Source organism: Bison bison, unplaced genomic scaffold (assembly GCF_000754665.1).
Source record: "Bison bison bison isolate TAMUID 2011002044 unplaced genomic scaffold, Bison_UMD1.0 scf7180017864290, whole genome shotgun sequence".
In the NCBI taxonomy this organism is placed as follows: domain Eukaryota; kingdom Metazoa; phylum Chordata; class Mammalia; order Artiodactyla; family Bovidae; genus Bison; species Bison bison.
Window position 1 is genome coordinate 1,617,905 of NW_011494862.1, and position 11,645 is coordinate 1,629,549.

The 11,645-nt window shown below is 44.3% G+C and overlaps 1 long non-coding RNA gene across 1 annotated transcript; it reads right to left on the bottom strand.

Annotated features, from left to right (window-relative positions):
* Positions 1-2,278: 2,278 nt before the first annotated feature.
* Positions 2,279-6,384, bottom strand: LOC104996152. Its single transcript, XR_826141.1, has 3 exons — positions 6,329-6,384; positions 4,537-4,636; positions 2,279-2,637 (listed from the first exon to the last, which is right to left on the bottom strand). It is a non-coding gene; the product is annotated as an uncharacterized LOC104996152 (long non-coding RNA).
* Between the last annotated feature and the right edge of the window lie 5,261 nt (positions 6,385-11,645).

The window sequence follows — 11,645 nt, forward strand, 5'->3', positions numbered from 1 at the left end:
CTAGGAAATGCTCACAAAGAGGTCCTTTGATGTGCTCACAGACAATACTGGAATTTTTCTGAACTGAAAAGTTCAATTAAACAGGTGAGCGCTCATTTCAAGGAGAGTGGTAAGGGGTAGGAGTTGAAGTTTATGTTCATTAGCAGAGCAAAATTCCAGCCCAGAGTTACAGAGATGGATATTGCAAATATTTTATAGCAAAACACCAAACCTTTGACAAGGAGCTAGTTCAGAAGAACTATGTAATATGAAGGTGTCTAGTGCTTGCCTCCACTTGTTAAGGACTTTAGGCCCCAGAGAGTACACCCCAGGGGTTAGGAGTCCCTTGAGGGGATCCCACATCTACTCAAGAATGAGGGTACTTTGGGGGAGAGGATTACCATGTTGCTTCTACTCCATTTTTCTTCTTCTCTTTCAGTCTCTTTCCATGAGACTTCCATTCCATGTGATGGAGTTGCTTCATTCTCTAGTGAGTATGTAGATTAAATGAGATGACACGTAGCAGGCACTCAACTAATTAAAGTTAGTTATAATAACAGCATCAATAATGGAGAAAACAACTTTTCTGTATCTTTCTACTGCTTTAAACTACAAGGCCACAGAAATTAGGAGAGACCTGTAGAAGCTAGTTTGGAATACTGGAAGGAAAGATAATTCTTTCCTATTGATGATGGTGATTCAGTCCTCAAATGCAGGAGGACAACCCAGTCAGGATGCAATAATGATTCCAGACATGAGTCACTATAGTAACAAGGTCTCTTAAACAGACTCCTGGTGGACACTGGATCAGGAAGTCAGATTCCTCCAGCCTGCCCATCTCAGCTCCAACCACCTTGGAGAATGAGGTTAAAGATAGCGATGCTTTAGAGGGTGTGTGCTGAGGGTCAGGGCCTGAGCTAAGTGCTCTAGACATTTTGTGACCTCACTTAGGTCTCACAGCAGCCTGTGAAGCCAGAACTCTTATTATCACCCCTATTAGACAGAGGGGATAAACAGTCTGTGGAATTAAAGAAACTGCCCAAGGAAGAATCAGTTTTCTGATCCCAAGATATGCCCTTAACTCCTTTGACACCTTGGAAATCTCTGGCAGATACAGTGTACCCAGACCTCTTCCTCCTCCCCTCACTGGCTCAAACCCAAGACCATCCCTACATCTTGGCCCCCTCCAGTTCCAGCCAGGGTGTTTTTGCTCTTATGCGAGTCGTTATGAAGGACCAGTTTAGCTTTCTGCCCCTACATCTTTGCTTCTGAACCAGATGCAGGACTCATATGACTCTGAGCCTCGGGTCCCCAGGGAGAGGGTGTGCAAACACCAGCTGCCACTGCAGCTCCTTCTGCACACCCAGTGTTGGAGGGGCCCAGATGCATGCTCTGAGGAGCTGAGCACCCTGGTCCCTTTTGGGTGCAGAAGCGACATCTGGGGGTCATCCTGCCTTGATCAAGGTGCCTACTTCTCGGCATGAAAAGGCAGAGTCCCTCTCAGCATTCCTAGCACATGCATGCTTGCCTTGTTGCTTCAGTCATGTCTAACTCTTTGCAACTCCATGGACTGTTGCCCACCAGGCTTCTCTGTACATGGGATTCTACAGGCAAGAATACTGGAATATGTTGCTGTGCCCTACTCCAGGGGATCTTCCCTACCCAGGGATCAAACCCAACCTAGTCTCTTACAGCTCCTGCATTGGCAGGCAGGTTCTTTACCACTAGTGCCATCTGGGAAGCCCTGTTCCTAGCACAGATAGGCCTAATGCTGGGGGGAAAACTATCAGCAAGAGGTGGTGCAGCCGGATGGTACTTGTTCTCCCATCTCAGCTGATTTTCCTAATTTCCTTTCTCCAGGATGGAGGCAGCATCCACCAAAATCAGCTCCTCCTACTGGCAAGAAACTCAGCAGAACCTGCACATGCACTTTGAAGAAGAAACCTTGATCAGTCCCCCAGGTGTGAGGTGAGATTTCCCCTCCAGTTTTCTATGTAGGCCTTTGAAAAACTTTGTCTAATTGAGTTTCCCTGTTCGTGTCTCAAACTCCCCAATGCTGCATCATGTATATAAGAGGAGGTCTGCCTCTCCTCTGAATCTTCACGGCCTTCCAGAAAATATGTGTCTTGATCCCATGTTATTTTAAAATTTCTATGGAGACTGTATTAAGGATTTCAGAGGAAGATAACTTTGATCTTTTAAAGTTGGGAACTAATCCAACAGTTCTGTAATCACTAAAGTGGGCTCAAATGCATACAGAGGCCAGATGGAGCCCTGGAGTCCATAAATGCCATCTTACACTGAGGGTCCAAGAGAGTTGGCCTGCCTGAGTCAAGATCAATTTTACTGAAAGATCAAGAGCATTCTATTCTCTCCTCGAGTCTGGTGACTTTGCCTATGTTATAGCAAGCTTTGGATAGTGTCTCAGGTTTTCTTGGTAGAGGAATCATACAGCCTCTGCAGATCATTTCTCTAATTCCTTGAAGTTCTGTTTTTCTTGAGCCCAGGCTAATAGCTGACCCACTTCTGTCAGGAAATTGCTTGATCGTGGGCGTCTGCAAACAGTGAGATGAGGCTACGTGACCATTGCTCAGAGCCTCCATCCCCCTTCTCGTTCCTGCTGCCACCAGATGGTCCTGAGATAATGCCACGTCTTTCCTGCAAGAAACAACATTCCTGAACCATTCTGCCAATCCCCACTGATCGTCTTGGGAATGCAATTCCTCAGCCTCTCCCCTCTTGTCATCGTTTCCCCTGTCTTATCTTCAGAGGGCTGGGGGACCTGAGCTGGTCTCTTTCCAAGGAGAATCAATTATCTCATGTCAGGCGCTCAGGGGGCTCACGTAGCTGATATAAACGTGCAGTCTGGGAGTTCCGGCTTGCCCATGGGGCCTTACAATGTGTGTGTGACTACGCTATCGTTCTCAAAATTATTTATGATACCAATCTTACTCCTTCTATCTTGAGATTCATGTTCTTTAGTCAAACAAATCAAACAAGTGGAGTTCTTGCCTCTCACAATTCCCCTGGGAGACTAAAAACAAGATGATGTTAGCTCATAAACCTGGCTTCCAGCCAAGCTTTGATCTCTGATCCCAGCCCTTCCCTTGGTCCACAGCATGATTCTAGCCACAGTTAGACAACATCTCTTTCTAGCTCTGCTGATGACAGAAGAAGCAAGGAGTGGAGATTATTGAATCAATAGTTACTGTTCCTGGATATTAATTAGTAAGAGGGAGAATGAGACCTCAGAGATGAGATCATTGTTAGCTGGAAGAAAAAGCTGGCAGAAATAGATGGCACTATTATCCTATATCATTCATCTTTTGAAGTGTGAAACTGATGGCTGACATGCAAAGGCCCGAGGGTTTCAAACCCAGAAACTATGGAAGATCCTTTGAATGCATGGCTTGACATAGGCGAATTTGGGCACTTGCAGCTTTCATATTTGAGGTTTCAGTGATTTTCACGCTACCCTCCAAAGGCCATATTATACCACTGTTTAAAATTTTTGCCAAGGCACAAATTCGGATTACACTATGAAAAGCAAGTCATCTAGCAAATGAATGAGCTTAGCTTGATGGCCTAGCATCAGATTCTCTATGGTGTTTTATCTCCACTTACCACATGATTTCACTACATTTTCCCAAAACTCCTGTTGGGCAGATATTATTACCCTTCTTTCATAGATGAATGTATAGGAGATTGTGGGCTGTGGTAATACTTGTGAAGATGAGGATTTGAGAAAATTTCAGAAAGTATCTCATTTGCATGTCAAGAATCTGCTGGGCTAATTTTCTTCTTCTCTACTTGAAACAATCCAGCCAAAAGAAAAGACATAAGTGCAATCATTTGGAGAATGTCTTATAACTCAAGCATCAACTGAGGCTTCTGTAGACTATAAAATCTCATTCGATCTGCTACAACCTTCCATTCTGCCATCCACAAGAGCTTCCTCCCAGAGTTATCTGCCAGCCCTCTGTGCCTTAGGCTCATATGATCAGCTTCCCTGAAGACAAGTTCTACCTTTATTACTTTGGGAATATCCCCTGGCCAACCCTTTCAAAGGTTTCTGTAAAAATCTAAATGTTTTAGGGTTTTGTAGACTTCACAGAATTTTTTGGGGGGGAGGGGCAGGGGATAGTAAAGAAGAGATACATGAGGAAGCGCACAGCAGGCCACCATTTCACTCACCCTACCTCCTTTCCCCTTTTTTATATGCTCATTCTCCAAGCCCTCTGAGAGCTACAAGTCATTCTCTCTCTTACACAATCCTTAGTCCTTCTCTCTAAAATGGCACTAGCCAACTCTTAGACCTCAAGAGGCTAGACTGCCCTCAAAAGAGGCTATCAAAGTGTTTTCCTGTGAAAATGTTCTTGTATCTGCTGTTGAAAAAATAAAACTTTCTCTCTTTGGTGATTTAACCATGAGAATGGTCCTAAAATGGAGCAAATTGCCCCCAGGAAATAGGGAGATTGATTTCTCCAAGGCAAATCCATGAGAACCATTTAGGGAGACACTGAAGAAAGATTTAGATGGACGATTATACCAAGTTACCTTTAAGATCCTTCCAACCCAGAGATCCTTTACTGGAAAAGCTCTGAGCACTTCCAAACTCTGACAACGGGGATTTGAGTCCATGCTCATCTCTCACCATCTGCAGGAAGGTGGGTACAGCATTAAATCCCCTCCACTACTCATTCCCCACAACTGGAAAATATTGGTGATAATTAATAAATGACAAGAGGTTTCTCAGGTGTTTAGCACAATCCTGCTACATAGTCATAGCATCATAAAAGAGGGCTGCTGGTATTATTCGTATTTCACTGTCACTACTGTTTTGTTTGGTTGGGTTATCCAAGTCAAGGAGGGAGTAGAATTTAATGAAAACTCAGTTAAGAGTAAAAAGAAAGAAACTCTAGTACCACATTTGCTACTTATAACCTGAGTGGTGTTAAACAGATCACGTGGCTGATCTGGGCCACAGTGTCTTCTTTGAAACTGTAGGGTGATCAGGATCCTCCTTGACTACTTTGGACAGTTGTCATGAGAGTGACAGGAGGAAATTCAGGTAACTGTTTCCCGAAAACTTTAATTACCTTAAAAATTGGTCCAAATGACAGAGTTTGTCCCATGTGCCTTAGACGTCTGCTCCAGAGTTTCTGAATTCTTTTTTCCCTGATGCGTGTGTGGGACCCACCAAGGCATGCCAGCTAATTCATGGTCTTTGAGAAATAACCCCCAAATCTTCCCTCAATCCCTCCTCCCTGACTCCCTTGAAAAGCTTACTGTTCAGTGGTCCCCACTCTTTGCTGGTTCAATAACTTATTAATGACTTTGCAAGCTACCATTCTCTAAGAACATATTTGCATTTTCAATAGGAGTCTTCTAGAGATATGATCTCATAAGCCAACAGGAGGTTAAAGATGGTGGAATTATTTTAGAGAAGATGGATCTACTGGGTCAGTACTGAAAAAAAAACAGTCTACTTCATCTCAGTTCATTTCAGTTCAGTCACTCAGTCGTGTCTGACTCTGCGACCCCAAGAATCTCAGCACGCCAGGCCTCCCTGTCCATCACCAACTCCCGGAGTTACTCAGACTCACATCCATCGAGTCAGTGATGCCATCCAGAGAGGTAAGTCAATTTCACTCTGTTTTGCGTCCTACTGGAACTTCCATCCAAAGGCTCTGTTGACCAGCTGTGAGATCCACAGACACTCATATCCTTGGAACAGCTTTCATTTTATACCAACCTACCTCTTCTTTATGGACAGAAGCAGAGGCATGGCCAGATGACCTTGAGACTTCCCTTCCAATTCTTGGAATTTAATATCAAAGAGATCACAAGCAAAGTAACTACAAGTCTTTCTCATTTCTTCAACAACAAACATTCACTAACTCCTACAGTAAACCAGGCACATTGCCAGAGTCCGAGCATGCAAAGCTGAATAAATGCAAACATAACCTTAACCAGGATGCCAACCTTTTGACGTGAAACTAAAGGAAAGGACTACTAATTTCTAATATTTGAAAGAAAAAAAGGAACAATAACTTTTTACATGCAGTTTCTTATTTGTTCTTCAAATAACTCCATAATCAAATAAATGATCTTTCCATTCAACATAGGAGGCATCTGAGGCTTGGAGGACTTGAGGAATTTGTCTAATGTCAAAAAAATCATTCAACAGCAGAGCTGGAATTTGAGAGGGCAGGTATAATAAGCGAGTCACTCCTCCTTAGTCTCCGCCATTCATCTTTGGGATTCTGGGCCTGTGTAAATCATGTAAATCACACTGGATCAAACCAGTGTGAACCAAACAAAAGTACATATTATATGATCAACTCACCCTAGTCCATCTCATATATCAGAGGCCCTCTGTTCTCTCTCTCTGTTAGCCCCTTGCTCTCTCTGCACTGTAAGCTAGGCTGACACAAATGCAAAGTGTGGCTTTGCATGTTCAAAATACTCAGTACAGACCTTGAGGGGGGTGTTACCTGCTTGAATCATTATCTTCCTCTTTATCAAAAGAGTCCTAATTTCACAGTACCTTTTAGAACTAAAATGGGGGAGTCATAAATAAAACCAGAAGTCTAGTATTAGAACAGTCTTGAAGCTCCTGGGCCTCTTAGCTAGGGACAATAACTTAGAGGACTTTTAGTTCCTCATTCAGGTCCAGAGAGGACTGTAGCTATCTGCAGTTTCCATGACAACCAGTTTCTATAAGTAGATCTGCCCCAAGCACAGTAGAAGCTGGTAATCAGTTCTTAATAAATGTTCACAAATGGCTGATTGATGACTGGAAATATATCTGTCATCTCCAGTGTACAGCTTACTCACTCCCAACAATGAGTTCATAAGCACTTCTACATTAGAGGGAAATTTACCCTAGTGTCCATGGACACTAACAGAAGCAGATTTAAATAAACTTTGCCTGTGTTGTTATTATTCAACTCTTTCTTAAAATAGTCTTTCACTAGAATTTCTTTAGCCCAACCAATAATTCCATATCAAAAAACAGCATATTTTTGGCTCTTCCTCCCCAACTCCACCTGCTACTGCAGTAGTTCCAGTTTCCTCAGGCTCCTCTCTGTTCATTCTGGGAGTCCCCAGGATGTTGCCCATCTCACGCAGCGCTCACTTTCCTGTTTTCCTGTTGAGGCTTGTAGCACTGCTGTCTTCTGCCATGACCAATGCCAAGGACTCCATACTATGATTTTGTTTCTGGAGCACGGTGATCTCTCCCTTCCAGAAGTGAGCTGACATTGGCTTGGACAATAGTCCTTCACAGGGACACGGGAGGCCCACACCCCTGGTCCTGTATGCTTGGGACTGTGTCCTAGGACAACTACAGCTTAGACTGTCAGGCTGCAGCCCTTGCTATTGCATTCGCTGTGGCAGCATGTGGTTGTTACACTAGTCTGGATTTGACCAAAGAGGTGATGCTAAGTGTGCAGGCCACATTTGGGTCTCTTTCATTCCTGGTATAAGTACTTAAGCTAATGCTACTTCTCATTTGTAGAGTGATTGGAAGAAGGAGACCTGAGCCTATTTACTCCTTCTCCTTGTAAAAGGAATTCGGAGCCTTTTTCCAAATTGGGAGCCTGTTTCCGAAGTGGGAGACAGTCCCTTGGTGGACTTGAGGAACATAGTTTCTCTACCAGACGTTGAGACAAAACATCTGACAAGTGAGTTTATAAGGGCAATGGAACAGATTATTTGAAAGGAAGGTTCTTTCAGATGCCACATGTGTTTGTTATTCCCTGCCTTGGTCCATATAGCAGTTGATGCAGCTGTTAGGGATATTTAAAAAGAGTAAAGGAAATTTAAACAAGAAGCACATAAAAAAAAAAAAAAGACAGGGACTTCCCTGGCCATCCAGTGGTTAAGATTTTGCACTTCCACTGCATGGGCCAAGGGTTCGATCCCTGGTCAGGGATCAAAATCCCACAAGCCTCAAGATCCAGCCAAACTGCAGAATAACTTTGGAATTTCCTCATGGTCCAAGAGTTAGGACTCTCTGCGTTTATTGCCAAGGCCCAGGCTCAGTCCCTGGTCAAGAACTAAGATCCCATAAGCCGTATGGTGTGGCCAAAAGTAAAAAAGACAAACATAATTGGAGCATAAAATGGAGTTGAAATGAGGCTGAAGCAAAAATGTCACTCAAGAGGGTTTAAGCTTCCCAGCATTGATACACAAAAAGAAAACCTAATGTTATGGGATCCCTAGATTTCTCAGGATTTGTTTTAAATTTCTTAAGAAAAGATGGCTATTCTGACACCTGATAGAAATAAATTGCTCTCAAGAGCTCTTGTCAAGTGAGCTGCATGAGTCATTCTAGAAAATGCAGATAAGGAAACCAAGAAAACCATTCAATGGGCAAAGGGCGATTGTAAGCACACAAATTACAGCGCCTGACAATGGAAGATGAAAGGAGCCCCAGCCAGAGACGGTAGGCTCCGCCCTCTTCTCCCCACCCGCTGCTGGCCACTCCCTTTCATGTTTTTCCCTTCCCATCTGGCACTCCTCTTTCTACCCCCCTCCCCCCACCTATTTTTGATCAGTGGCTCTATCCCTCTACTAATATCCCTCGCCTTCAGTAAAATTGCTTCCTCTTCTTGTCCTAAAGTTCAGGAAGGATGTTGCAAGTTATGTGCCTTAAGGCTTTGAGTCAGACCTATGTTTCAACTCAATCTCTATCCCTAAATATTTAGCAAGTTTACTGAGTTCTAGCCAGGAGAAGGCAATGGCACCTCCCACTCCAGTACTCTTGCCTGGATAATCCCATGAATGGAGGAGCCTGGTAGGCTGCAGTCCATGGGGTCGCTAAGAGTCGGACACGACTGAGCAACTTCACTTTCACTTTTCACTTTCATGCTTTGGAGAAGGAAATGGCAACCCACTCCAGTATTCTTGCCTGGAGAATCCCAAGGACGGGGGAGCCTGGTGGGCTGCCATCTATGGGGTTGCACAGACTCGGACACGACTGAAGCGACTTAGCAGCAGTAGCAGCAACAGCTAAGGCTATTTCATCTAGTCTTCAGACTTGAAACTTCAGCTGTATACTCATCTCCCATGTTTGTACATCTAGTCCTAACCTCACCCTGAAATCCCAGCTCTTACACCCATCTATCCAATGCCTCTCAACATCACCACTCAGATCCAGGTCAGATCAGATCAGATCAGTCGCTCAGTCCTGTCCGACTCTTTGCGACCCCATGAATCGCAGCACGCCAGGCCTCCCTGTCCATCACCAACTCCCGGAGTTCACTCAGACTCATGTCCATCGAGTCAGTGATGCCATCCAGCCATCTCATCCTCTGTCGTCCCCTTCTCCTCTTGCCCCCAATCCCTCCCAGCATCAGAGTCTTTTAAATGTCCATATGCAAGTACCATGAAGTCTAAGTCTTTCTTCTGGTGGTCTCCTGCCCAAGTCTTCTATACCTCATGAAATGGTATCTCCATTTACCCAGTTATGCAAGTGAAGTTGCTCAGTCATGTCCGACTCCTAGGGAGGTTATGTAGGTATTTTAGCCTACCAGGCTCCTCCATCCGTGGGATTTTCCAGGCAAGTATAGTGGAGTGAGTTGCCATTTCCTTCTCCAGTGGATCTTCCCAACCCAGGGATTGAACCCAGGTCTCCCACATTGTAAGCAGATGCTTTACTGTCTGAGCCACCAGGGAAGTTACCACCCAGTTACCCAAGTCATTTCTTTTCCCACTCCCATCTGAATACATTTGGAAACCAATCTGCTTCACCTTCAAAACAGACCCCAAAATTCAGCCATTTCTTTTCATCCCCAATACCCCAGTCCAAGTTCTCTCTCTCCTGTTTAAGTGCTAAAATACCTACATAACCTCCCTATGTCAAATCTTCCTCCAACCCCCAGCTAACTTCCACACGGCCTCTACCATAATCTAGTTGAAGCTAAAGCATATCATGGCATTCCTTTCAAAACCCCTCAGTGCTAGCAAGCATGCTAAGTCACCTCAGTAGTTGTGTCCAACAGCTTTGCCACCCTATCGGCTGTAGCCCACCAGGCTCCTCTATCCAAGGGATTCTCCAGGCAAGAATACTGGAGTGGGTTGCCATACCCTTCCCCAGGGATCTTCCCCACCCAGGGATCGAACCTGAGTCTCTTGTGTCTCCTGCATTGGCAGCTAGGTTCTTTATCACTAGCACCACCTGGGTAAAACTTAAATTCCATATCAGGGAGTGGTTTCAAGGCTGTCTGTATATGACCTTCCCTATCTCTCTGAACTCATCTCTAACCACTTTCCCCTTTATTTGTTACAAGCTAGCCATACTGGTTTTGTTATTCCCAGAACAGGCCAAGTTCACTCCCACCTCAGGGCCTTCGCACTTGTCCTACCGCCTAGAGCACGGTTCACCAGGTTTTCTTAGGAGTCATTCTCTCCTTCATTCTGGTGTATCAAACTCAGTCTTTGTAAAGAGGCCTTCCCTCCTCATCACCCCGCCCCACTACTTTCTATCCCCTCCTTTGCTTTGTTTTTCCTCATAGCGCATATTGCTTTCTGTTATTTTATACACTTCTTTATTTGTTAATTGCCTGTCTCTCTCAGGCAGAATGTAAATCCCATGAGGCAGGGACCTTGCCTGTCTTGTTCCAACAGCACTCTCAGCACCAGGTGACAGTGACTGGCACATTAGACGAATTTAATGCATCATTGTTGAGTAACCATGTGAAGGTACCAGACCCACAATGGAAGTTGGGTGTCTGTTAAATGAGTGAATAAATATCACATGTGCTGGGGATATAACAGGAAACAGGCCTCCTGTATGCTCATGGCACTTAGCAGAAAAGGCAGCCATTAAGTACATAATAACAATAAAATAGCCACTGGTGGCTCAGTGGTAAAAGAATCCACATGCCAATGCAGGAGACACAGGTTTGATCTCTGGGTTGGGAAGATCCCCTGGAAAAGGAAATGGCAACCCACTCCAGTATTCTTGCCTCAAGAATCTCATGGACAGAGGAGCCTGGTGGGCTACAGTCCATGGGGTCACAAAGAGTTGGACATGACGGAGCGACCAACACAACAATAAAATAGCCCCTGGTGGCTCAGTGGTAAAAGAATCCATGTGCCAATGCAGGAGACACAGGTTTGATCTCTGTGTTGGGAAGATCTCCTGGAACAGGAAATGGCAACCCACTCCAGTATTCTTACTTGGGAAATTCCATGGACAGAGGAGCCTGGGGGGGCCACAGTCCACGGAGTCCCAAAAGAGTCAGACTTAGTGACTAAACAATAGCAACAAACAATAAAATATGGAGAGTTCTATGATAGAGGAAGTTCAAGGAGGTAGCAAGACCTGTAATTTAATCTGGTAAAGAATTTAACACATTAATGTTATGGTCTTAAGAAACTAACCTGTCCCAGCCCTAGTGTCTACCTATGTGAAATGGGGATACTAAGAGTATCAGTTGTGTGGCAAGGAAGAAAATAAAAATGTTTGTAAAATGCCTAACACTTAACATATGCTCAGTAAGTTACAGCTATTATTGTTGCTATAAGATATTACTATCTGATATACCTCATAGAACCCCTCAGCATCTTTTTTTTTTTAATGGAATACTGTTGCTTTACAATGTTGTGTCAGTTTCTGCTGTACAACACAGTGAATCAGCTGTATGTATACATTC